Source organism: Anomaloglossus baeobatrachus, chromosome 5 (assembly GCF_048569485.1).
Source record: "Anomaloglossus baeobatrachus isolate aAnoBae1 chromosome 5, aAnoBae1.hap1, whole genome shotgun sequence".
NCBI classification, from domain to species: Eukaryota; Metazoa; Chordata; class Amphibia; order Anura; family Aromobatidae; genus Anomaloglossus; species Anomaloglossus baeobatrachus.
Genome location: NC_134357.1, coordinates 550,072,320 through 550,094,562, shown reverse-complemented (window position 1 = coordinate 550,094,562; position 22,243 = coordinate 550,072,320). Strand labels below are relative to the sequence as shown.

The window sequence follows — 22,243 nt, the reverse complement described above, 5'->3', positions numbered from 1 at the left end:
AAAAAAAGCAGAATGTCACTTATTTAGTGAATTTTGGTTGCATTTTCCACCCATTCTTTCTGTCGGTCTCACTGTCTGTCGGTCTCTGTCTCTGTCGGTCTCTCTCTCTCTCTGTCGGTCTCTCTCTCTTTCTGTCGGTCTCTGTCTGTCGGTCTCTCTCTCTCTGTCGGTCTCTCTCTCTCTGTCTGTCGGTCTCTCTCTCTCTGTCTGTCGGTCTCTCTCTGTCTGTCGGTCTCTCTGTCGGTCTCTCTCTCTGTCTGTCGGTCTCTCTCTCTCTCGGTCTCTCTCTGTCTGTCGGTCTCTCTCTGTCTGTCGGTCTCTCTCTCTCTCGGTCTCTCTCTGTCGGTCTCTCTCTGTCTGTCGGTCTCTCTGTCGGTCTCTCTCTCTGTCTGTCGGTCTCTCTCTCTGTCGGTCTCTCTCTCTCTCTGTCGGTCTCTCTCTCTGTCTGTCTGTCTCTCTCTCTCTGTCTGTCGGTCTCTCTCTCTCTCTGTCGGTCTCTCTCTCTGTCTGTCGGTCTCTCTCTTTGTCGGTCTCTCTCTGTCTGTCGGTCTCTCTCTCTGTCTGTCGGTCTCTCTGTCTGTCGGTCTCTCTCTCTGTCTGTCGGTCTCTCTCTCTCTCTGTCGGTCTCTGTCTGTCGGTCTCTCTCTCTGTCTGTCGGTCTCTCTCTGTCTGTCGGTCTCTGTCTGTCTGTCTGTCGGTCTCTCTGTCTGTCTGTCGGTCTCTCTCTCTGTCTGTCGGTCTCTCTCTCTGTCTGTCGGTCTCTGTCTGTCGGTCTCTCTCTCTGTCTGTCGGTCTCTCTCTGTCTGTCGGTCTCTGTCTGTCTGTCTGTCGGTCTCTCTGTCTGTCGGTCTCTCTCTCTGTCTGTCGGTCTCTCTCTCTCTCTGTCGGTCTCTGTCTGTCGGTCTCTCTCTCTGTCTGTCGGTCTCTCTCTCTGTCGGTCTCTCTCTCTGTCTGTCGGTCTCTCTCTCTCTGTCTGTCGGTCTCTCTCTCTCTCTGTCGGTCTCTCTCTCTGTCTGTCGGTCTCTGTCTGTCGGTCTCTCTCTCTCTGTCGGTCTCTCTCTCTCTGTCTGTCGGTCTCTCTCTCTCTGTCTGTCGGTCTCTGTCTCTGTCGGTCTCTCTCTCTGTCGGTCTCCCTCTCTCTCTGTCGGTCTCTCTCTCTTTCTGTCGGTCTCACTGTCTGTCGGTCTCTGTCTGTCGGTCTCTCTCTCTCTGTCGGTCTCTCTCTCTCTGTCTGTCGGTCTCTCTCTCTCTGTCTGTCGGTCTCTCTCTGTCTGTCGGTCTCTCTCTCTCTCGGTCTCTCTCTGTCTGTCGGTCTCTCTCTGTCTGTCGGTCTCTCTCTCTCTCGGTCTCTCTCTGTCGGTCTCTCTCTGTCTGTCGGTCTCTCTGTCGGTCTCTCTCTCTGTCTGTCGGTCTCTCTCTCTGTCGGTCTCTCTCTCTCTCTGTCGGTCTCTCTCTCTGTCTGTCTGTCTCTCTCTCTCTGTCTGTCGGTCTCTCTCTCTCTCTGTCGGTCTCTCTCTCTGTCTGTCGGTCTCTCTCTTTGTCGGTCTCTCTCTGTCTGTCGGTCTCTCTCTCTGTCTGTCGGTCTCTCTGTCTGTCGGTCTCTCTCTCTGTCTGTCGGTCTCTCTCTCTCTCTGTCGGTCTCTGTCTGTCGGTCTCTCTCTCTGTCTGTCGGTCTCTCTCTGTCTGTCGGTCTCTCTCTCTGTCTGTCGGTCTCTCTGTCTGTCGGTCTCTCTCTCTGTCTGTCGGTCTCTCTCTCTCTCTGTCGGTCTCTGTCTGTCGGTCTCTCTCTCTGTCTGTCGGTCTCTCTCTGTCTGTCGGTCTCTGTCTGTCTGTCTGTCGGTCTCTCTGTCTGTCTGTCGGTCTCTCTGTCTGTCGGTCTCTCTCTCTGTCTGTCGGTCTCTGTCTGTCGGTCTCTCTCTCTGTCTGTCGGTCTCTCTCTGTCTGTCGGTCTCTGTCTGTCTGTCTGTCGGTCTCTCTGTCTGTCGGTCTCTCTCTCTGTCTGTCGGTCTCTCTCTCTCTCTGTCGGTCTCTGTCTGTCGGTCTCTCTCTCTGTCTGTCGGTCTCTCTCTCTGTCGGTCTCTCTCTCTGTCTGTCGGTCTCTCTCTCTCTGTCTGTCGGTCTCTCTCTCTCTCTGTCGGTCTCTCTCTCTGTCTGTCGGTCTCTGTCTGTCGGTCTCTCTCTCTCTGTCGGTCTCTCTCTCTCTGTCTGTCGGTCTCTCTCTCTCTGTCTGTCGGTCTCTCTCTGTCTGTCGGTCTCTCTCTCTCTCGGTCTCTCTCTGTCTGTCGGTCTCTCTCTGTCTGTCGGTCTCTCTCTCTCTCGGTCTCTCTCTGTCGGTCTCTCTCTGTCTGTCGGTCTCTCTGTCGGTCTCTCTCTCTGTCTGTCGGTCTCTCTCTCTGTCGGTCTCTCTCTCTCTCTGTCGGTCTCTCTCTCTGTCTGTCTGTCTCTCTCTCTCTGTCTGTCGGTCTCTCTCTCTCTCTGTCGGTCTCTCTCTCTGTCTGTCGGTCTCTCTCTTTGTCGGTCTCTCTCTGTCTGTCGGTCTCTCTCTCTGTCTGTCGGTCTCTCTGTCTGTCGGTCTCTCTCTCTGTCTGTCGGTCTCTCTCTCTCTCTGTCGGTCTCTGTCTGTCGGTCTCTCTCTCTGTCTGTCGGTCTCTTTCTGTCTGTCGGTCTCTCTCTCTGTCTGTCGGTCTCTCTGTCTGTCGGTCTCTCTCTCTGTCTGTCGGTCTCTCTCTCTGTCTGTCGGTCTCTCTCTCTCTCTGTCGGTCTCTGTCTGTCGGTCTCTCTCTCTGTCTGTCGGTCTCTCTCTGTCTGTCGGTCTCTGTCTGTCTGTCTGTCGGTCTCTCTGTCTGTCGGTCTCTCTCTCTGTCTGTCGGTCTCTCTCTCTCTCTGTCGGTCTCTGTCTGTCGGTCTCTCTCTCTGTCTGTCGGTCTCTCTCTCTGTCGGTCTCTCTCTCTGTCTGTCGGTCTCTCTCTCTCTGTCTGTCGGTCTCTCTCTCTCTCTGTCGGTCTCTCTCTCTGTCTGTCGGTCTCTCTCTCTGTCTGTCGGTCTCTCTCTCTCTGTCTGTCGGTCTCTCTCTCTCTGTCTGTCGGTCTCTCTCTCTCTCTGTCGGTCTCTGTCTGTCGGTCTCTCTCTCTGTCTGTCGGTCTCTCTCTGTCTGTCGGTCTCTCTCTCTGTCTGTCGGTCTCTCTCTCTCTCTGTCGGTCTCTGTCTGTCGGTCTCTCTCTCTGTCTGTCGGTCTCTCTCTCTCTCTGTCGGTCTCTCTCTCTCTGTCGGTCTCTCTCTCTGTCTGTCGGTCTCTCTCTCTCTGTCTGTCGGTCTCTCTCTCTCTGTCTGTCGGTCTCTCTGTCGGTCTCTCTCTGTCTGTCGGTCTCTCTCTGTCGGTCTCTCTCTCTCTTTCTGTCGGTCTCACTGTCTGTCGGTCTCTGTCTGTCGGTCTCTCTCTCTCTGTCGGTCTCTCTCTCTCTGTCTGTCGGTCTCTCTCTCTCTGTCTGTCGGTCTCTCTCTCTCTGTCGGTCTCTCTCTCTCTTGGTCTCTCTCTGTCTGTCGGTCTCTCTCTGTCTGTCGGTCTCTCTCTCTCTCGGTCTCTCTCTGTCTGTCGGTCTCTCTCTGTCTGTCGGTCTCTCTGTCGGTCTCTCTCTCTGTCTGTCGGTCTCTCTCTCTGTCGGTCTCTCTCTCTCTCTGTCGGTCTCTCTCTCTGTCTGTCTGTCTCTCTCTCTCTGTCTGTCGGTCTCTCTCTCTCTCTGTCGGTCTCTCTCTCTGTCTGTCGGTCTCTCTCTTTGTCGGTCTCTCTCTGTCTGTCGGTCTCTCTGTCTGTCGGTCTCTCTCTCTCTCTGTCGGTCTCTGTCTGTCGGTCTCTCTCTCTGTCTGTCGGTCTCTCTCTGTCTGTCGGTCTCTCTCTCTGTCTGTCGGTCTCTCTGTCTGTCGGTCTCTCTCTCTGTCTGTCGGTCTCTCTCTCTGTCTGTCGGTCTCTCTCTGTCTGTCGGTCTCTCTCTCTGTCTGTCGGTCTCTCTGTCTGTCGGTCTCTCTCTCTGTCTGTCGGTCTCTCTCTCTGTCTGTCGGTCTCTCTCTCTGTCTGTCGGTCTCTGTCTGTCGGTCTCTCTCTCTCTGTCGGTCTCTCTCTCTCTGTCTGTCGGTCTCTCTCTGTCTGTCGGTCTCTCTCTCTCTCGGTCTCTCTCTGTCTGTCGGTCTCTCTCTGTCTGTCGGTCTCTCTCTCTCTCGGTCTCTCTCTGTCTGTCGGTCTCTCTCTGTCTGTCGGTCTCTCTGTCGGTCTCTCTCTCTGTCTGTCGGTCTCTCTGTCGGTCTCTCTCTCTCTCTGTCGGTCTCTCTCTCTGTCTGTCTGTCTCTCTCTGTCTGTCGGTCTCTCTCTCTCTCTGTCGGTCTCTCTCTCTGTCTGTCGGTCTCTCTCTTTGTCGGTCTCTCTCTGTCTGTCGGTCTCTCTCTCTGTCTGTCGGTCTCTCTGTCTGTCGGTCTCTCTCTCTGTCTGTCGGTCTCTCTCTCTCTCTGTCGGTCTCTGTCTGTCGGTCTCTCTCTCTGTCTGTCGGTCTCTCTCTGTCTGTCGGTCTCTCTCTCTGTCTGTCGGTCTCTCTGTCTGTCGGTCTCTCTCTCTGTCTGTCGGTCTCTCTCTCTGTCTGTCGGTCTCTCTCTCTCTCTGTCGGTCTCTGTCTGTCGGTCTCTCTCTCTGTCTGTCGGTCTCTCTCTGTCTGTCGGTCTCTGTCTGTCTGTCTGTCGGTCTCTCTGTCTGTCGGTCTCTCTCTCTGTCTGTCGGTCTCTCTCTCTCTGTCTGTCGGTCTCTGTCTGTCGGTCTCTCTCTCTGTCTGTCGGTCTCTCTCTCTGTCGGTCTCTCTCTCTGTCTGTCGGTCTCTCTCTCTCTGTCTGTCGGTCTCTCTCTCTCTCTGTCGGTCTCTCTCTCTGTCTGTCGGTCTCTCTCTCTGTCTGTCGGTCTCTCTCTCTCTGTCTGTCGGTCTCTCTCTCTCTGTCTGTCGGTCTCTCTCTCTCTCTGTCGGTCTCTGTCTGTCGGTCTCTCTCTCTGTCTGTCGGTCTCTCTCTGTCTGTCGGTCTCTCTCTCTGTCTGTCGGTCTCTCTCTCTCTCTGTCGGTCTCTGTCTGTCGGTCTCTCTCTCTGTCTGTCGGTCTCTCTCTCTCTCTGTCGGTCTCTCTCTCTCTGTCGGTCTCTCTCTCTGTCTGTCGGTCTCTCTCTCTCTGTCTGTCGGTCTCTCTCTCTCTGTCTGTCGGTCTCTCTGTCGGTCTCTCTCTGTCTGTCGGTCTCTCTCTGTCGGTCTCTCTCTCTCTTTCTGTCGGTCTCACTGTCTGTCGGTCTCTGTCTGTCGGTCTCTCTCTCTCTGTCGGTCTCTCTCTCTCTGTCTGTCGGTCTCTCTCTCTCTGTCTGTCGGTCTCTCTCTGTCTGTCGGTCTCTCTCTCTCTCGGTCTCTCTCTGTCTGTCGGTCTCTCTCTGTCTGTCGGTCTCTCTCTCTCTCGGTCTCTCTCTGTCGGTCTCTCTCTGTCTGTCGGTCTCTCTGTCGGTCTCTCTCTCTGTCTGTCGGTCTCTCTCTCTGTCGGTCTCTCTCTCTCTCTGTCGGTCTCTCTCTCTGTCTGTCTGTCTCTCTCTCTCTGTCTGTCGGTCTCTCTCTCTCTCTGTCGGTCTCTCTCTCTGTCTGTCGGTCTCTCTCTTTGTCGGTCTCTCTCTGTCTGTCGGTCTCTCTCTCTGTCTGTCGGTCTCTCTGTCTGTCGGTCTCTCTCTCTGTCTGTCGGTCTCTCTCTCTCTCTGTCGGTCTCTGTCTGTCGGTCTCTCTCTCTGTCTGTCGGTCTCTCTCTGTCTGTCGGTCTCTCTCTCTGTCTGTCGGTCTCTCTGTCTGTCGGTCTCTCTCTCTGTCTGTCGGTCTCTCTCTCTGTCTGTCGGTCTCTCTCTCTCTCTGTCGGTCTCTGTCTGTCGGTCTCTCTCTCTGTCTGTCGGTCTCTCTCTGTCTGTCGGTCTCTGTCTGTCTGTCTGTCGGTCTCTCTGTCTGTCGGTCTCTCTCTCTGTCTGTCGGTCTCTCTCTCTCTCTGTCGGTCTCTGTCTGTCGGTCTCTCTCTCTGTCTGTCGGTCTCTCTCTCTGTCGGTCTCTCTCTCTGTCTGTCGGTCTCTCTCTCTCTGTCTGTCGGTCTCTCTCTCTCTCTCTGTCGGTCTCTCTCTCTGTCTGTCGGTCTCTGTCTGTCGGTCTCTCTCTCTCTGTCGGTCTCTCTCTCTCTGTCTGTCGGTCTCTCTCTCTCTGTCTGTCGGTCTCTCTCTGTCTGTCGGTCTCTCTCTCTCTCGGTCTCTCTCTGTCTGTCGGTCTCTCTCTGTCTGTCGGTCTCTCTCTCTCTCGGTCTCTCTCTGTCGGTCTCTCTCTGTCTGTCGGTCTCTCTGTCGGTCTCTCTCTCTGTCTGTCGGTCTCTCTCTCTGTCGGTCTCTCTCTCTCTCTGTCGGTCTCTCTCTCTGTCTGTCTGTCTCTCTCTCTCTGTCTGTCGGTCTCTCTCTCTCTCTGTCGGTCTCTCTCTCTGTCTGTCGGTCTCTCTCTTTGTCGGTCTCTCTCTGTCTGTCGGTCTCTCTCTCTGTCTGTCGGTCTCTCTGTCTGTCGGTCTCTCTCTCTGTCTGTCGGTCTCTCTCTCTCTCTGTCGGTCTCTGTCTGTCGGTCTCTCTCTCTGTCTGTCGGTCTCTCTCTGTCTGTCGGTCTCTCTCTCTGTCTGTCGGTCTCTCTGTCTGTCGGTCTCTCTCTCTGTCTGTCGGTCTCTCTCTCTGTCTGTCGGTCTCTCTCTCTCTCTGTCGGTCTCTGTCTGTCGGTCTCTCTCTCTGTCTGTCGGTCTCTCTCTGTCTGTCGGTCTCTGTCTGTCTGTCTGTCGGTCTCTCTGTCTGTCGGTCTCTCTCTCTGTCTGTCGGTCTCTCTCTCTCTCTGTCGGTCTCTGTCTGTCGGTCTCTCTCTCTGTCTGTCGGTCTCTGTCTGTCGGTCTCTCTCTCTCTCGGTCTCTCTCTGTCTGTCGGTCTCTCTCTGTCTGTCGGTCTCTCTGTCGGTCTCTCTCTCTGTCTGTCGGTCTCTCTCTCTGTCTGTCGGTCTCTCTCTCTCTGTCTGTCGGTCTCTCTCTCTCTGTCTGTCGGTCTCTCTCTCTCTCTGTCGGTCTCTGTCTGTCGGTCTCTCTCTCTGTCTGTCGGTCTCTCTCTGTCTGTCGGTCTCTCTCTCTGTCTGTCGGTCTCTCTCTCTCTCTGTCGGTCTCTGTCTGTCGGTCTCTCTCTCTGTCTGTCGGTCTCTCTCTCTCTCTGTCGGTCTCTCTCTCTCTGTCGGTCTCTCTCTCTGTCTGTCGGTCTCTCTCTCTCTGTCTGTCGGTCTCTCTCTCTCTGTCTGTCGGTCTCTCTGTCGGTCTCTCTCTGTCTGTCGGTCTCTGTCTGTCGGTCTCTCTCTCTCTGTCGGTCTCTCTCTCTCTCTGTCGGTCTCTCTCTCTTTCTGTCGGTCTCACTGTCTGTCGGTCTCTGTCTGTCGGTCTCTCTCTCTCTGTCGGTCTCTCTCTCTCTGTCTGTCGGTCTCTCTCTCTCTGTCTGTCGGTCTCTCTCTGTCTGTCGGTCTCTCTCTCTCTCGGTCTCTCTCTGTCTGTCGGTCTCTCTCTGTCTGTCGGTCTCTCTCTCTCTCGGTCTCTCTCTGTCGGTCTCTCTCTGTCTGTCGGTCTCTCTGTCGGTCTCTCTCTCTGTCTGTCGGTCTCTCTCTCTGTCGGTCTCTCTCTCTCTCTGTCGGTCTCTCTCTCTGTCTGTCTGTCTCTCTCTCTCTGTCTGTCGGTCTCTCTCTCTCTCTGTCGGTCTCTCTCTCTTTCTGTCGGTCTCTCTCTTTGTCGGTCTCTCTCTGTCTGTCGGCTCTCTCTCTGTCTGTCGGTCTCTCTGTCTGTCGGTCTCTCTCTCTGTCTGTCGGTCTCTCTCTCTCTCTGTCGGTCTCTGTCTGTCGGTCTCTCTCTCTGTCTGTCGGTCTCTCTCTGTCTGTCGGTCTCTCTCTCTGTCTGTCGGTCTCTCTGTCTGTCGGTCTCTCTCTCTGTCTGTCGGTCTCTCTCTCTGTCTGTCGGTCTCTGTCTGTCGGTCTCTCTCTCTGTCTGTCGGTCTCTCTCTGTCTGTCGGTCTCTGTCTGTCTGTCTGTCGTCTCTCTGTCTGTCGGTCTCTCTCTCTGTCTGTCGGTCTCTCTCTCTCTCTGTCGGTCTCTGTCTGTCGGTCTCTCTCTCTGTCTGTCGGTCTCTCTCTCTGTCGGTCTCTCTCTCTGTCTGTCGGTCTCTCTCTCTCTGTCTGTCGGTCTCTCTCTCTCTCTGTCGGTCTCTCTCTCTGTCTGTCGGTCTCTGTCTGTCGGTCTCTCTCTCTCTGTCGGTCTCTCTCTCTCTGTCTGTCGGTCTCTCTCTCTCTTGTCTGTCGGTCTCTCTCTGTCTGTCGGTCTCTCTCTCTCTGTCGTCTCTCTCTGTCTGTCGGTCTCTCTCTGTCTGTCGGTCTCTCTCTCTCTCGTCTCTCTCTGTCGGTCTCCTCTCTGTCTGTCGGTCTCTCTGTCGGTCTCTCTCTCTGTCTGTCGGTCTCTCTCTCTGTCGGTCTCTCTCTCTCTCTGTCGGTCTCTCTCTCTGTCTGTCTGTCTCTCTCTCTCTGTCTGTCGGTCTCTCTCTCTCTCTGTCGGTCTCTCTCTCTGTCTGTCGGTCTCTCTCTTTGTCGGTCTCTCTCTGTCTGTCGGTCTCTCTCTCTGTCTGTCGGTCTCTCTGTCTGTCGGTCTCTCTCTCTGTCTGTCGGTCTCTCTCTCTCTCTGTCGGTCTCTGTCTGTCGGTCTCTCTCTCTGTCTGTCGGTCTCTCTCTGTCTGTCGGTCTCTCTCTCTGTCTGTCGGTCTCTCTGTCTGTCGGTCTCTCTCTCTGTCTGTCGGTCTCTCTCTCTGTCTGTCGCGTCTCTCTCTCGGTCTGTCGGTCTCTGTCTGTCGGTCTCTCTCTCTGTCTGTCGGTCTCTCTCTGTCTGTCGGTCTCTGTCTGTCTGTCTGTCGGTCTCTCTGTCTGTCGGTCTCTCTCTCTGTCTGTCGGTCTCTCTCTCTCTCTGTCGGTCTCTGTCTGTCGGTCTCTCTCTCTGTCTGTCGGTCTCTCTCTCTGTCGGTCTCTCTCTCTGTCTGTCGGTCTCTCTCTCTCTGTCTGTCGGTCTCTCTCTCTCTCTGTCGGTCTCTCTCTCTGTCTGTCGGTCTCTCTCTCTGTCTGTCGGTCTCTCTCTCTCTGTCTGTCGGTCTCTCTCTCTCTGTCTGTCGGTCTCTCTCTCTCTCTGTCGTCTCTGTCTGTCGGTCTCTCTCTCTGTCTGTCGGTCTCTCTCTGTCTGTCGGTCTCTCTCTCTGTCTGTCGGTCTCTCTCTCTCTCTGTCGGTCTCTGTCTGTCGGTCTCTCTCTCTGTCTGTCGGTCTCTCTCTCTGTCTGTCGGTCTCTCTCTCTCTGTCGGTCTCTCTCTCTGTCTGTCGGTCTCTCTCTCTCTGTCTGTCGGTCTCTCTCTCTCTGTCTGTCGTCTCTCTGTCGGTCTCTCTCTGTCTGTCGGTCTCTCTCTCTGTCGGTCTCTCTCTCTCTTCTGTCGGTCTCTGTCTGTCGGTCTCTGTCTGTCGGTCTCTCTCTCTGTCTGTCGGTCTCTCTCTCTGTCTGTCGGTCTCTCTCTCTCTGTCTGTCGGTCTCTCTCTGTCTGTCGGTCTCTCTCTCTCTCGTCTCTCTCTGTCTGTCGGTCTCTCTCTGTCTGTCGGTCTCTCTCTCTCTCGGTCGGTCTCTCTCTGTCTGTCAGTCTCTCTCTGTCTGTCGGTCTCTCTGTCGGTCTCTCTCTCTGTCTGTCGGTCTCTCTCTGTCGGTCTCTCTCTCTCTCTGTCGGTCTCTCTCTCTGTCTGTCTGTCTCTCTCTCTCTGTCTGTCGGTCTCTCTCTCTCTGTCGGTCTCTCTCTGTCTGTCGGTCTCTCTCTTTGTCGGTCTCTCTCTGTCTGTCGGTCTCTCTGTCTGTCGGTCTCTCTCTCTCTCTGTCGGTCTCTGTCTGTCGGTCTCTCTCTCTGTCTGTCGGTCTCTCTCTGTCTGTCGGTCTCTCTCTCTGTCTGTCGGTCTCTCTGTCTGTCGGTCTCTCTCTCTGTCTGTCGGTCTCTCTCTCTGTCTTCGTCGGTCTCTCTCTCTGTCTGTCGGTCTCTCTCTCTGTCTGTCGGTCTCTCTCTCTGTCTGTCGGTCTCTCTGTCTGTCGGTCTCTCTCTCTGTCTGTCGGTCTCTCTCTCTGTCTGTCGGTCTCTCTCTCTCTGTCTGTCGGTCTCTGTCTGTCGGTCTCTCTCTCTCTGTCGGTCTCTCTCTCTCTGTCTGTCGGTCTCTCTCTCTCTGTCTGTCGGTCTCTGTCTGTCGGTCTCTCTCTCTCTCGGTCTCTCTCTGTCTGTCGGTCTCTGTCTGTCGGTCTCTCTCTCTCTCTCGGTCTCTCTCTCTGTCTGTCGGTCTCTCTCTGTCTGTCGGTCTCTCTGTCGGTCTCTCTCTGTCTGTCGGTCTCTCTCTCTGTCGGTCTCTCTCTCTCTCTGTCGGTCTCTCTCTCTGTCTGTCTGTCTCTCTCTCTCTGTCTGTCGGTCTCTCTCTCTCTCTGTCGGTCTCTCTCTCTGTCTGTCGGTCTCTCTCTTTGTCGGTCTCTCTCTGTCTGTCGGTCTCTCTCTCTGTCTGTCGGTCTCTCTGTCTGTCGGTCTCTCTCTCTGTCTGTCGGTCTCTCTCTCTCTCTGTCGGTCTCTGTCTGTCGGTCTCTCTCTCTGTCTGTCGGTCTCTCTCTGTCTGTCGGTCTCTCTCTCTGTCTGTCGGTCTCTCTGTCTGTCGGTCTCTCTCTCTGTCTGTCGGTCTCTCTCTCTCTGTCTGTCGGTCTCTCTCTCTCTCTGTCGGTCTCTGTCTGTCGGTCTCTCTCTCTGTCTGTCGGTCTCTCTCTGTCTGTCGGTCTCTGTCTGTCTGTCTGTCGGTCTCTCTGTCTGTCGGTCTCTCTCTCTGTCTGTCGGTCTCTCTCTCTCTCTGTCGGTCTCTGTCTGTCGGTCTCTCTCTCTGTCTGTCGGTCTCTCTCTCTGTCGGTCTCCTCTCTCTGTCTGTCGGTCTCTCTCTCTCTGTCTGTCGGTCTCTCTCTCTCTCTGTCGGTCTCTCTCTCTGTCTGTCGGTCTCTCTCTCTGTCTGTCGGTCTCTCTCTCTGTCTGTCGGTCCTCTCTCTCTCTGTCTGTCGGTCTCTCTCTCTGCTCTGTCGTCCTCTGTCTGTCGGTCTCTCTCTCTGTCTGTCGGTCTCTCTCTGTCTGTCGGTCTCTCTCTCTGTCTGTCGGTCTCTCTCTCTCTCTCTGTCGGTCTCTGTCTGTCGGTCTCTCTCTCTGTCTGTCGGTCTCTCTCTCTCTCTGTCGGTCTCTCTCTCTCTGTCGGTCTCTCTCTCTGTCTGTCGGTCTCTCTCTCTCTGTCTGTCGGTCTCTCTCTCTCTGTCTGTCGGTCTCTCTGTCGGTCTCTCTCTGTCTGTCGGTCTCTCTCTGTCGGTCTCTCTCTCTCTGTCTGTCGGTCTCTCTGTCTGTCGGTCTCTGTCTGTCGGTCTCTCTCTCTTCTGTCGGTCTCTCTCTCTCTGTCTGTCGGTCTCTCTCTCTCTGTCTGTCGGTCTCTCTCTGTCTGTCGGTCTCTCTCTCTCTCGGTCTCTCTCTGTCTGTCGGTCTCTCTCTGTCTGTCGGTCTCTCTCTCTCTCGGTCTCTCTCTGTCGGTCTCTCTCTGTCTGTCGGTCTCTCTGTCGGTCTCTCTCTCTGTCTGTCGGTCTCTCTCTCTGTCGGTCTCTCTCTCTCTCTGTCGGTCTCTCTCTCTGTCTGTCTGTCTCTCTCTCTCTGTCTGTCGGTCTCTCTCTCTCTCTGTCGGTCTCTCTCTCTGTCTGTCGGTCTCTCTCTTTGTCGGTCTCTCTCTGTCTGTCGGTCTCTCTCTCTGTCTGTCGGTCTCTCTGTCTGTCGGTCTCTCTCTCTGTCTGTCGGTCTCTCTCTCTCTCTGTCGGTCTCTGTCTGTCGGTCTCTCTCTCTGTCTGTCGGTCTCTCTCTGTCTGTCGGTCTCTCTCTCTGTCTGTCGGTCTCTCTCTCTGTCTGTCGGTCTCTCTCTCTGTCTGTCGGTCTCTCTCTCTGTCTGTCGGTCTCTCTCTCTCTCTGTCGGTCTCTGTCTGTCGGTCTCTCTCTCTGTCTGTCGGTCTCTCTCTGTCTGTCGTCTCTGTCTGTCTGTCTGTCGTCTCTCTGTCTGTCGGTCTCTCTCTCTGTCTGTCGGTCTCTCTCTCTCTCTGTCGGTCTCTGTCTGTCGGTCTCTCTCTCTGTCTGTCGGTCTCTCTCTCTGTCGGTCTCTCTCTCTGTCTGTCGGTCTCTCTCTCTGTCTGTCGGTCTCTCTCTCTCTCTGTCGGTCTCTCTCTCTGTCTGTCGGTCTCTGTCTGTCGGTCTCTCTCTCTCTGTCGGTCTCTCTCTCTCTGTCTGTCGGTCTCTCTCTCTCTGTCTGTCGGTCTCTCTCTGTCTGTCGTCTCTCTCTCTCTCGGTCTCTCTCTGTCTGTCGGTCTCTCTCTGTCTGTCGGTCTCTCTCTCTCGGTCTCTCTCTGTCGGTCTCTCTCTGTCTGTCGGTCTCTCTGTCGGTCTCTCTCTCTGTCTGTCGGTCTCTCTCTCTGTCGGTCTCTCTCTCTCTCTGGTCGGTCTCTCTCTCTGTCTGTCTGTCTCTCTCTCTCTGTCTGTCGGTCTCTCTCTCTCTCTGTCGGTCTCTCTCTCTGTCTGTCGGTCTCTCTCTTTGTCGGTCTCTCTCTGTCTGTCGGTCTCTCTCTCTGTCTGTCGGTCTCTCTGTCTGTCGGTCTCTCTCTCTGTCTGTCGGTCTCTCTCTCTCTCTGTCGGTCCTCTGTCTGTCGGTCTCTCTCTCTGTCTGTCGGTCTCTCTCTGTCTGTCGGTCTCTCTCTCTGTCTGTCGGTCTCTCTCTGTCTGTCGGTCTCTCTCTCTGTCTGTCGGTCTCTCTCTCTGTCTGTCGGTCTCTCTCTCTCTCTGTCGGTCTCTGTCTGTCGGTCTCTCTCTCTGTCTGTCGGTCTCTCTCTGTCTGTCGGTCTCTGTCTGTCTGTCTGTCGGTCTCTCTGTCTGTCGGTCTCTCTCTCTGTCTGTCGGTCTCTCTCTCTCTGTCGGTCTCTGTCTGTCGGTCTCTCTCTCTGTCTGTCGGTCTCTCTCTCTGTCGGTCTCTCTCTCTGTCTGTCGGTCTCTCCTCTCTCTGTCTGTCGGTCTCTCTCTCTCTCTGTCGGTCTCTCTCTCTGTCTGTCGGTCTCTCTCTCTGTCTGTCGGTCTCTCTCTCTCTGTCTGTCGGTCTCTCTCTCTCTGTCTGTCGGTCTCTCTCTCTCTCTGTCGGTCTCTGTCTGTCGGTCTCTCTCTCTGTCTGTCGGTCTCTCTCTGTCTGTCGGTCTCTCTCTCTGTCTGTCGGTCTCTCTCTCTCTCTGTCGGTCTCTGTCTGTCGGTCTCTCTCTCTGTCTGTCGGTCTCTCTCTCTCTCTGTCGGTCTCTCTCTCTCTGTCGGTCTCTCTCTCTGTCTGTCGGTCTCTCTCTCTCTGTCTGTCGGTCTCTCTCTCTCTGTCTGTCGGTCTCTCTCTGTCGGTCTCTCTCTGTCTGTCGGTCTCTCTCTGTCGGTCTCTCTCTCTTCTGTCGGTCTCTCTGTCGTCGTCTCTGTCTGTCGTCTCTCTCTGTCTGTCGGTCTCTCTCTCTCTGTCTGTCGGTCTCTCTCTCTCTGTCGGTCTCTCTTCTGTCTCTCTCTCTGTCGGTCTCTCTCTCTGTCTGTCGGTCTCTCTCTCTCTGTCGGTCTCTCTCTCTGTCTGTCGGTCTCTGTCGTCTCTCTGTCTGTCGGTCTCTCTCTGTCGGTCTCTCTCTCTGTCTGTCGGTCTCTCTCTCTCTGTCTGTCGGTCTCTCTCTTCTGTCGGTCTCTCTCTCTCTGTCTGTCGGTCTCTCTCTCTGTCTGTCGTCTCTCTCTGTCGGTCTCTCTCTCTCTGGTCTCTCTGTCGGTCTCTCTCTGTCTGTCGGTCTCTCTCTCTGTCTGTCGGTCTCTCTCTGTCTGTCGGTCTCTCGGTCTCTCTCTGTCTGTCGGTCTCTCTCTCTGTCTGTCGGTCTCTCTCTCTCTCTGTCGGTCTCTCTCTCTGTCTGTCGGTCTCTCTCTCTGTCTGTCGGTCTCTCTCTCTCTGTCGGTCTCTCTCTCTGTCTGTCGGTCTCTCTCTTCTGTCGGTCTCTCTCTGTCTGTCGGTCTCTCTCTCTGTCTGTCGGTCTCTCTCTGTCGGTCTCTCTCTCTGTCTGTCGGTCTCTCTCTCTCTCTGTCGGTCTCTCTCTGTCTGTCGGTCTCTCTCTCTGTCTGTCGGTCTCTCTCTGTCTGTCGGTCTCTCTCTCTGTCTGTCGGTCTCTCTCTCTGTCGGTCTCTGTCTGTCGGTCTCTCTCTGTCTGTCGGTCTCTCTCTCTGTCTGTCGGTCTCTCTCTCTCTCTGTCGGTCTCTGTCTGTCGGTCTCTCTCTCTCTGTCGGTCTCTCTCTCTGTCTGTCGGTCTCTGTCTCTCTGTCTGTCGGTCTCTCTGTCTGTCGGTCTCTCTCTCTGTCTGTCGGTCTCTCTCTCTGTCTGTCGGTCTCTGTCTGTCGGTCTCTCTCTCTGTCTGTCGTCTCTCTGTCTGTCGGTCTCTCTCTCTGTCTGTCGGTCTCTCTCTGTCTGTCGGTCTCTCTCTCTGTCTGTCGGTCTCTCTCTGTCTGTCGGTCTCTGTCTGTCGGTCTCTCTCTCTCTGTCGGTCTCTCTCTCTCTGTCTGTCGGTCTCTCTCTCTCTGTCTGTCGGTCTCTCTCTGTCTGTCGGTCTCTCTCTCTCGGTCTCTCTCTGTCTGTCGGTCTCTCTCTGTCTGTCGGTCTCTCTCTCTCGGTCTCTCTCTGTCGTCTCTCTCTGTCTGTCGGTCTCTCTGTCGTCTCTCTCTCTGTCTGTCGGTCTCTCTCTGTCGGTCTCTCTCTCTCTTCTGTCGGTCTCTCTCTCTGTCTGTCTGTCTCTCTCTCTCTGTCTGTCGGTCTCTCTCTCTCTCTGTCGGTCTCTCTCTCTGTCTGTCGGTCTCTCTCTTCTGTCGGTCTCTCTCTGTCTGTCGGTCTCTCTCTCTGTCTGTCGGTCTCTCTGTCTGTCGGTCTCTCTCTCTGTCTGTCGGTCTCTCTCTCTCTCTGTCGTCTCTGTCTGTCGGTCTCTCTCTCTGTCTGTCGGTCTCTCTCTCTCTGTCGGTCTCTCTCTCTGTCTGTCGGTCTCTCTCTCTGTCGGTCTCTCTCTCTGTCTGTCGGTCTCTCTCTCTGTCTGTCGGTCTCTCTCTCTCTCTGTCGGTCTCTGTCTGTCGGTCTCTCTCTCTGTCTGTCGGTCTCTCTCTGTCTGTCGGTCTCTCTCTCTGTCTGTCGGTCTCTCTGTCTGTCGTCTCTCTCTCTGTCTGTCGGTCTCTCTCTCTCTTCGTCTCTCTGTCGGTCTCTCTCTCTGTCTGTCGGTCTCTCTCTCTGTCGGTCTCTCTCCTGTCTGTCGGTCTCTCTCTCTGTCTGTCGGTCTCTCTCTCTGTCTGTTCGGTCTCTCTCTCTGTCGGTCTCTCTCTCTGTCTGTCGGTCTCTCTCTGTCTGTCGGTCTCTCTCTCTGTCTGTCGGTCTCTCTCTCTCTGTCGGTCTCTGTCTGTCGGTCTCTCTCTGTCGTCTCTCTCTCTGTCTGTCGGTCTCTCTCTCTCTGTCGGTCTCTCTCTCTGTCTGTCGGTCTCTGTCTGTCGGTCTCTCTCTCTGTCTGTCGGTCTCTCTCTGTCTGTCGGTCTCTCTCTCGTCTGTCGGTCTCTCTCTCTGTCGTCTCTCTCTCTCTGTCTGTCGGTCTCTCTCTCTCTGTCTGTCGTCTCTCTCTGTCGGTCTCTCTCTGTCTGTCGGTCTCTGTCTGTCGGTCTCTCTCTCTCTGTCGGTCTCTCTCTCTGTCTGTCGGTCTCTCTCTCTGTCTGTCGGTCTCTCTCTCTCTGTCTGTCGGTCTCTCTCTGTCTGTCGGTCTCTCTCTCTGTCTGTCGGTCTCTCTCTCTCTGTCTGTCGGTCTCTCTCTGTCTGTCGGTCTCTCTCTCTGTCGGTCTCTCTCTGTCTGTCGGTCTCTCTCTGTCTGTCGGTCTCTCTCTCTCTCGGTCCTCTTCTGTCGGTCTCTCTCTGTCTGTCGTCTCTCTGTCGGTCTCTCTGTCTGTCGGTCTCTCTCTCTCTGTCGGTCTCTCTCTCTCTGTCGGTCTCTCTCTCTGTCTGTCGGTCTCTCTCTCTCTCTGTCGGTCTCTCTCTCTCTCTCTGTCGGTCTCTCTCTCTGTCTGTCGGTCTCTCTCTCTGTCTGTCGGTCTCTCTCTCTCTGTCTGTCGGTCTCTCTGTCTGTCGGTCTCTCTCTGTCTGTCGGTCTCTCTCTCTCTCTGTCGGTCTCTGTCTGTCGGTCTCTCTCTCTGTCTGTCGGTCTCTCTCTCTGTCTGTCGGTCTCTCTCTGTCTGTCGGTCTCTCTCTCTGTCTGTCGTCTCTCTGTCTGTCGGTCTCTCTCTCTGTCTGTCGGTCTCTCTCTCTCTCTGTCGGTCTCTGTCTGTCGGTCTCTCTCTCTGTCTGTCGGTCTCTCTCTGTCTGTCGGTCTCTCTCTCTGTCTGTCGGTCTCTCTGTCTGTCGGTCTCTCTCTCTGTCTGTCGGTCTCTCTCTCTCTGTCGGTCTCTCTCTGTCGGTCTCTCTCTCTGTCTGTCGGTCTCTCTCTGTCGTCTCTCTCTCTGTCTGTCGGTCTCTCTCTCTGTCTCGGTCTCTCTCTCTCTCTGTCGGTCTCTCTCTCTGTCTGTCGTCTCTGTCTGTCGGTCTCTCTCTGTCTGTCGGTCTCTCTCTCTGTCTGTCGGTCTCTCTCTCTCTGTCTGTCGGTCTCTCTCTGTCTGTCGGTCTCTCTCTCTCGTCTCTCTCTGTCTGTCGGTCTCTCTCTGTCTGTCGGTCTCTCTCTCTGGTCTGTCGGTCTCTCTCTGTCTGTCGGTCTCTCTCTGTCGGTCTCTCTCTCTGTCTGTCGGTCTCTCTCTCTGTCGGTCGGTCTCTCTGTCTGTCGGTCTCTCTCTCTGTCTGTCGGTCTCTCTCTCTCTCTGTCGGTCTCTGTCTGTCGGTCTCTCTCTCTGTCTGTCGGTCTCTCTCTGTCTGTCGTCTCTCTGTCTGTCGGTCTCTCTGTCTGGTCTCTCTGTCTGTCGGTCTCTCTCTCTGTCTGTCGGTCTCTCTCTCTCTCTGTCGGTCTCTGTCTGTCGGTCTCTCTCTCTGTCTGTCGGTCTCTCTCTGTCTGTCGGTCTCTCTCTCTCTGTCTGTCGGTCTCTCTGTCTGTCGTCTCTGTCTGTCGTCTCTCTCTCTGTCTGTCGGTCTCTCTCTCTCTCTGTCGGTCTCTTCTGTCGGTCTCTCTCTCTGTCTGTCGGTCTCTCTCTGTCTGTCGGTCTCTCTCTCTGTCTGTCGGTCTCTCTGTCTGTCGGTCTCTCTCTGTCTGTCGGTCTCTCTCTCTCTCTGTCGGTCTCTGTCTGTCGGTCTCTCTCTCTGTCTGTCGGTCTCTCTCTCTCTGTCTGTCTGTCGGTCTCTCTCTCTGTCTGTCGGTCTCTCTCTCTCTGTCGGTCTCTCTCTGTCTGTCGGTCTCTCTCTCTGTCTGTCGGTCTCTCTCTCTCTGTCTGTCGGTCTCTCTCTCTGTCTGTCGGTCTCTCTCTGTCTGTCGGTCTCTGTCTGTCGGTCTCTCTCTCTGTCTGTCGGTCTCTCTCTGTCTGTCGGTCTCTCTCTCTGTCTGTCGGTCTCTCTCTCTCTCTGTCGGTCCTGTCTTCGTCTCTCTCTGTCTGTCGGTCTCTCTCTCTGTCTGTCGGTCTCTCTCTCTGTCTGTCGGTCTCTCTCTGTCTGTCGGTCTCTCTCTCTGTCTGTCGGTCTCTCTCTCTGTCTGTCGGTCTCTCTCGTTCTCTCTCGGTCTGTCGTCTCTGCTCTGTCGGTCTCTCTCTCTCTGTCTGTCGGTCTCACTGTCTGTCGGTCTCTGTCTGTCGTCTCTCTCTCTCTGTCGGTCTCTCTCTCTCTGTCTGTCGGTCTCTCTCTCTCTGTCTGTCGGTCTCTCTCTGTCTGTCGGTCTCTCTCTCTCTCGGTCTCTCTCTGTCTGTCGGTCTCTCTCTGTCTGTCGGTCTCTCTCTCTCTCGGTCTCTCTCTGTCTGTCGGTCTCTCTCTTCTCTGTCTGTCGGTCTCTCTCTCTGTCTGTCGGTCTCTCTCTCTGTCGGTCTCTCTCTCTCTCTGTCGGTCTCTCTCTCTGTCTGTCGGTCTCTCTCTCTCTGTCTGTCGGTCTCTCTCTCTCGTCTGTCGGTCTCTCTCTGTCTGTCGGTCTCTCTCTTCGGTCTCTCTGTCTCGGTCTCCTCTGTCTGTCGGTCTCTCTCTCTCTCTGTCGGTCTCTCTGTCTGTCGGTCTCTCTCTCTGTCTGTCGGTCTCTTCTGTCTGTCGGTCTCTCTCTGTCTGTCGGTCTCTCTGTCTGTCGGTCTCTCTCTCTGTCTGTCGGTCTCTCTCTCTGTCTGTCGGTCTCTCTCTCTGTCTGTCGGTCTCTCTCTGTCTGTCGGTCTCTCTCTCTGTCTGTCGGTCTCTCTCTCTGTCGGTCTCTCTCTCTGTCTGTCGGTCTCTCTCTCTCTGTCGGTCTCTCTCTCTGTCGGTCTCTCTCTCTGTCTGTCGGTCTCTGTCTGTCGGTCTCTCTCGTCTGTCGGTCTCTCTCTGTCTGTCGGTCTCTCTCTCTCTGTCTGTCGGTCTCTCTCTGTCTGTCGGTCTCTCTCTCTCTCGGTCTCTCTGTCTGTCGGTCTCTCTCTGTCTGTCGGTCTCTCTCTCTCTCGGTCTCTCTCTGTCTGTCGGTCTCTCTCTGTCTGTCGGTCTCTCTGTCGGTCTCTCTCTGTCTGTCGGTCTCTCTCGTCTGTCGGTCTCTCTCTCTCTGTCGGTCTCTCTCTCTGTCTGTCGGTCTCTCTCTCTCTGTCTGTCGGTCTCTCTCTCTCTCTGTCGGTCTCTCTCTCTGTCTGTCGGTCTCTCTCTTTGTCGGTCTCTCTCTGTCTGTCGGTCTCTCTCTCTGTCTGTCGGTCTCTCTGTCTGTCGGTCTCTCTCTCTGTCTGTCGGTCTCTCTCTCTCTCTGTCGTCTCTGTCTGTCGGTCTCTCTCTCTGTCTGTCGGTCCTCTCTCTGTCTGTCGGTCTCTCTCTCTGTCTGTCGGTCTCTCTGTCTGTCGGTCTCTCTCTCTGTCTGTCGTCTCTCTCTCTGTCTGTCGTCGGCTCTCTCTCTCGTCTGTCTGTCGGTCTCTCTCTCTGTCTGTCGGTCTCTCTCTGTCTGTCGGTCTCTTCTGTCTGTCTGTCGGTCTCTCTGTCTGTCGGTCTCTCTCTCTGTCTGTCGGTCTCTCTCTCTCTCTGTCGTCTCTGTCTGTCGGTCTCTCTCTCTGTCTGTCGGTCTCTCTCTCTGTCGGTCTCTCTCTCTGTCTGTCGGTCTCTCTCTCTCTGTCTGTCGGTCTCTCTCTCTCTCTGTCGGTCTCTCTCTCTGTCTGTCGGTCTCTCTCTGTCTGTCGGTCTCTCTCTCTGTCTGTCGGTCTCTCTCTCTCTGTCTGTCGGTCTCTCTCTCTCTGTCTGTCGGTCTCTGTCTGTCGGTCTCTCTCTCTGTCTGTCGGTCTCTCTCTGTCTGTCGGTCTCTCTCTCTGTCTGTCGGTCTCTCTCTCTCTCTTCGGTCTCTGTCTGTCGGTCTCTCTCTCTGTCTGTCGGTCTCTCTCTCTCTCTGTCGGTCTCTCTCTCTCTGTCGGTCTCTCTCTCTCTGTCTGTCGGTCTCTCTCTCTGTCTGTCGGTCTCTCTCTCTCTCTGTCGGTCTCTCTGTCGGTCTCTCTCTGTCTGTCGGTCTCTCTTCTGTCGGTCTCTCTCTCTCTTTCTGTCGGTCTCTGTCTGTCGGTCTCTGTCTGTCGGTCTCTCTCTCTCTGTCGGTCTCTCTCTCTGTCTGTCGGTCTCTCTCTCTGTCTGTCGGTCTCTCTCTGTCTGTCGGTCTCTCTCTCTCGGTCTCTCTCTGTCTGTCGGTCTCTCTCTGTCTGTCGGTCTCTCTCTCTCTCGGTCTCTCGTCTGTCGGTCTCTCTCTGTCTGTCGGTCTCTCTGTCGGTCTCTCTCTCTGTCTGTCGGTCTCTCTCTCTGTCGGTCTCTCTCTCTCTCTGTCGGTCTCTCTCTCTGTCTGTCTGTCTCTCTCTCTCTGTCTGTCGGTCTCTCTCTCTCTCTGTCGGTCTCTCTCTCTGTCTGTCGGTCTCTCTCTTTGTCGGTCTCTCTCTGTCTGTCGGTCTCTCTCTCTGTCTGTCGGTCTCTCTGTCTGTCGGTCTCTCTCTCTGTCTGTCGGTCTCTCTCTCTCTCTGTCGGTCTCTGTCTGTCGGTCTCTCTCTCTGTCTGTCGGTCTCCCTCTGTCTGTCGGTCTCTCTCTCTGTCTGTCGGTCTCTCTCTCTGTCTGTCGGTCTCTCTGTCTGTCGGTCTCTCTCTCTGTCTGTCGGTCTCTCTCTCTGTCTGTCGGTCTCTCTCTCTCTCTGTCGGTCTCTGTCTGTCGGTCTCTCTCTCTGTCTGTCGGTCTCTCTCTGTCTGTCGGTCTCTCTCTGTCTGTCTGTCGGTCTCTCTGTCTGTCGGTCTCTCTCTGTCTGTCGGTCTCTCTCTCTCTCTGTCGGTCTCTGTCTGTCGGTCTCTCTCTCTGTCTGTCGGTCTCTCTCTCTGTCGGTCTCTCTCTGTCTGTCGGTCTCTCTCTCTCTGTCTGTCGGTCTCTCTCTCTCTCTGTCGGTCTCTCTCTCTGTCTGTCGGTCTCTGTCTGTCGGTCTCTCTCTCTCTGTCGGTCTCTCTCTCTCTGTCTGTCGGTCTCTCTCTCTCTGTCTGTCGGTCTCTCTCTGTCTGTCGGTCTCTCTCTCTCTCGGTCTCTCTCTGTCTGTCGGTCTCTCTCTGTCTGTCGGTCTCTCTCTCTCTCGTCTCTCTCTGTCGGTCCTCTCTCTGTCTGTCGGTCTCTCTGTCGGTCTCTCTCTCTGTCTGTCGGTCTCTCTCTCTGTCGGTCTCTCTCTCTCTCTGTCGGTCTCTCTGTCTGTCTGTCTCTCTCTCTCTGTCTGTCGGTCTCTCTCTCTCTCTGTCTGTCGGTCTCTCTCTCTGTCTGTCGGTCTCTCTCTTTGTCGGTCTCTCTCTGTCTGTCGGTCTCTCTCTCTGTCTGTCGGTCTCTCTGTCTGTCGGTCTCTCTCTCTGTCTGTCGGTCGTCTCTCTCTCTGTCGGTCTCTGTCTGTCGGTCTCTCTCTCTGTCTGTCGGTCTCTCTCTGTCTGTCGGTCTCTCTCTCTGTCTGTCGGTCTCTCTGTCTGTCGGTCTCTCTCTCTGTCTGTCGGTCTCTCTCTCTGTCTGTCGGTCTCTCTCTCTCTCTGTCGGTCTCTCTGTCTGTCGGTCTCTCTCTCTGTCTGTCGGTCTCTCTCTGTCTGTCGGTCTCTGTCTGTCTGTCTGTCGGTCTCTCTGTCTGTCGGTCTCTCTCTCTGTCTGTCGGTCTCTCTCTCTCTCTGTCGGTCTCTGTCTGTCGGTCTCTCTCTCTGTCTGTCGGTCTCTCTCTCTGTCGTCTCTCTCTCTGTCTGTCGGTCTCTCTCTCTCTGTCTGTCGGTCTCTCTCTCTCTGTCGGTCTCTCTCTCTGTCTGTCGGTCTCTCTCTCTGTCTGTCGGTCTCTCTCTCTCTGTCTGTCGGTCTCTCTCTCTGTCTGTCGGTCTCTCTCTCTCTCTGTCGGTCTCTGTCTGTCGGTCTCTCTCTCTGTCTGTCGGTCTCTCTCTGTCTGTCGGTCTCTCTCTCTGTCTGTCGGTCTCTCTCTCTCTCTGTCGGTCTCTGTCTGTCGGTCTCTCTCTCTGTCTGTCGGTCTCTCTCTCTCTCTGTCGGTCTCTCTCTCTGTCGGTCTCTCTCTCTGTCTGTCGGTCTCTCTCTCTGTCTGTCGGTCTCTCTCTCTCTGTCTGTCGGTCTCTCTGTCGGTCTCTCTCTGTCTGTCGGTCTCTGTCTGTCGGTCTCTCTCTCTCTGTCGGTCTCTCTATCTCTCTGTCGGTCTCTCTCTCTTTCTGTCGGTCTCACTGTCTGTCGGTCTCTGTCTGTCGGTCTCTCTCTCTCTGTCGGTCTCTCTCTCTCTGTCTGTCGTCTCTCTCTCTCTGTCTGTCGGTCTCTCTCTCTGTCTGTCGGTCTCTCTCTCTCTCGGTCTCTCTCTGTCTGTCGGTCTCTCTCTGTCTGTCGGTCTCTCTCTCTCTTCTGTCGGTCTCTCTCTCTCTGTCTGTCGGTCTCTGTCTGTCGGTCTC

At 55.1% G+C, this 22,243-nt stretch overlaps 1 long non-coding RNA gene across 1 annotated transcript in view; it reads left to right on the top strand.

Annotated features, from left to right (window-relative positions):
• Window positions 1-22,243, top strand: part of LOC142312286 (uncharacterized) — a 106,860-nt gene that overhangs the window by 52,504 nt on the left and 32,113 nt on the right. The gene's annotated exons all lie outside the window — the stretch shown is intronic.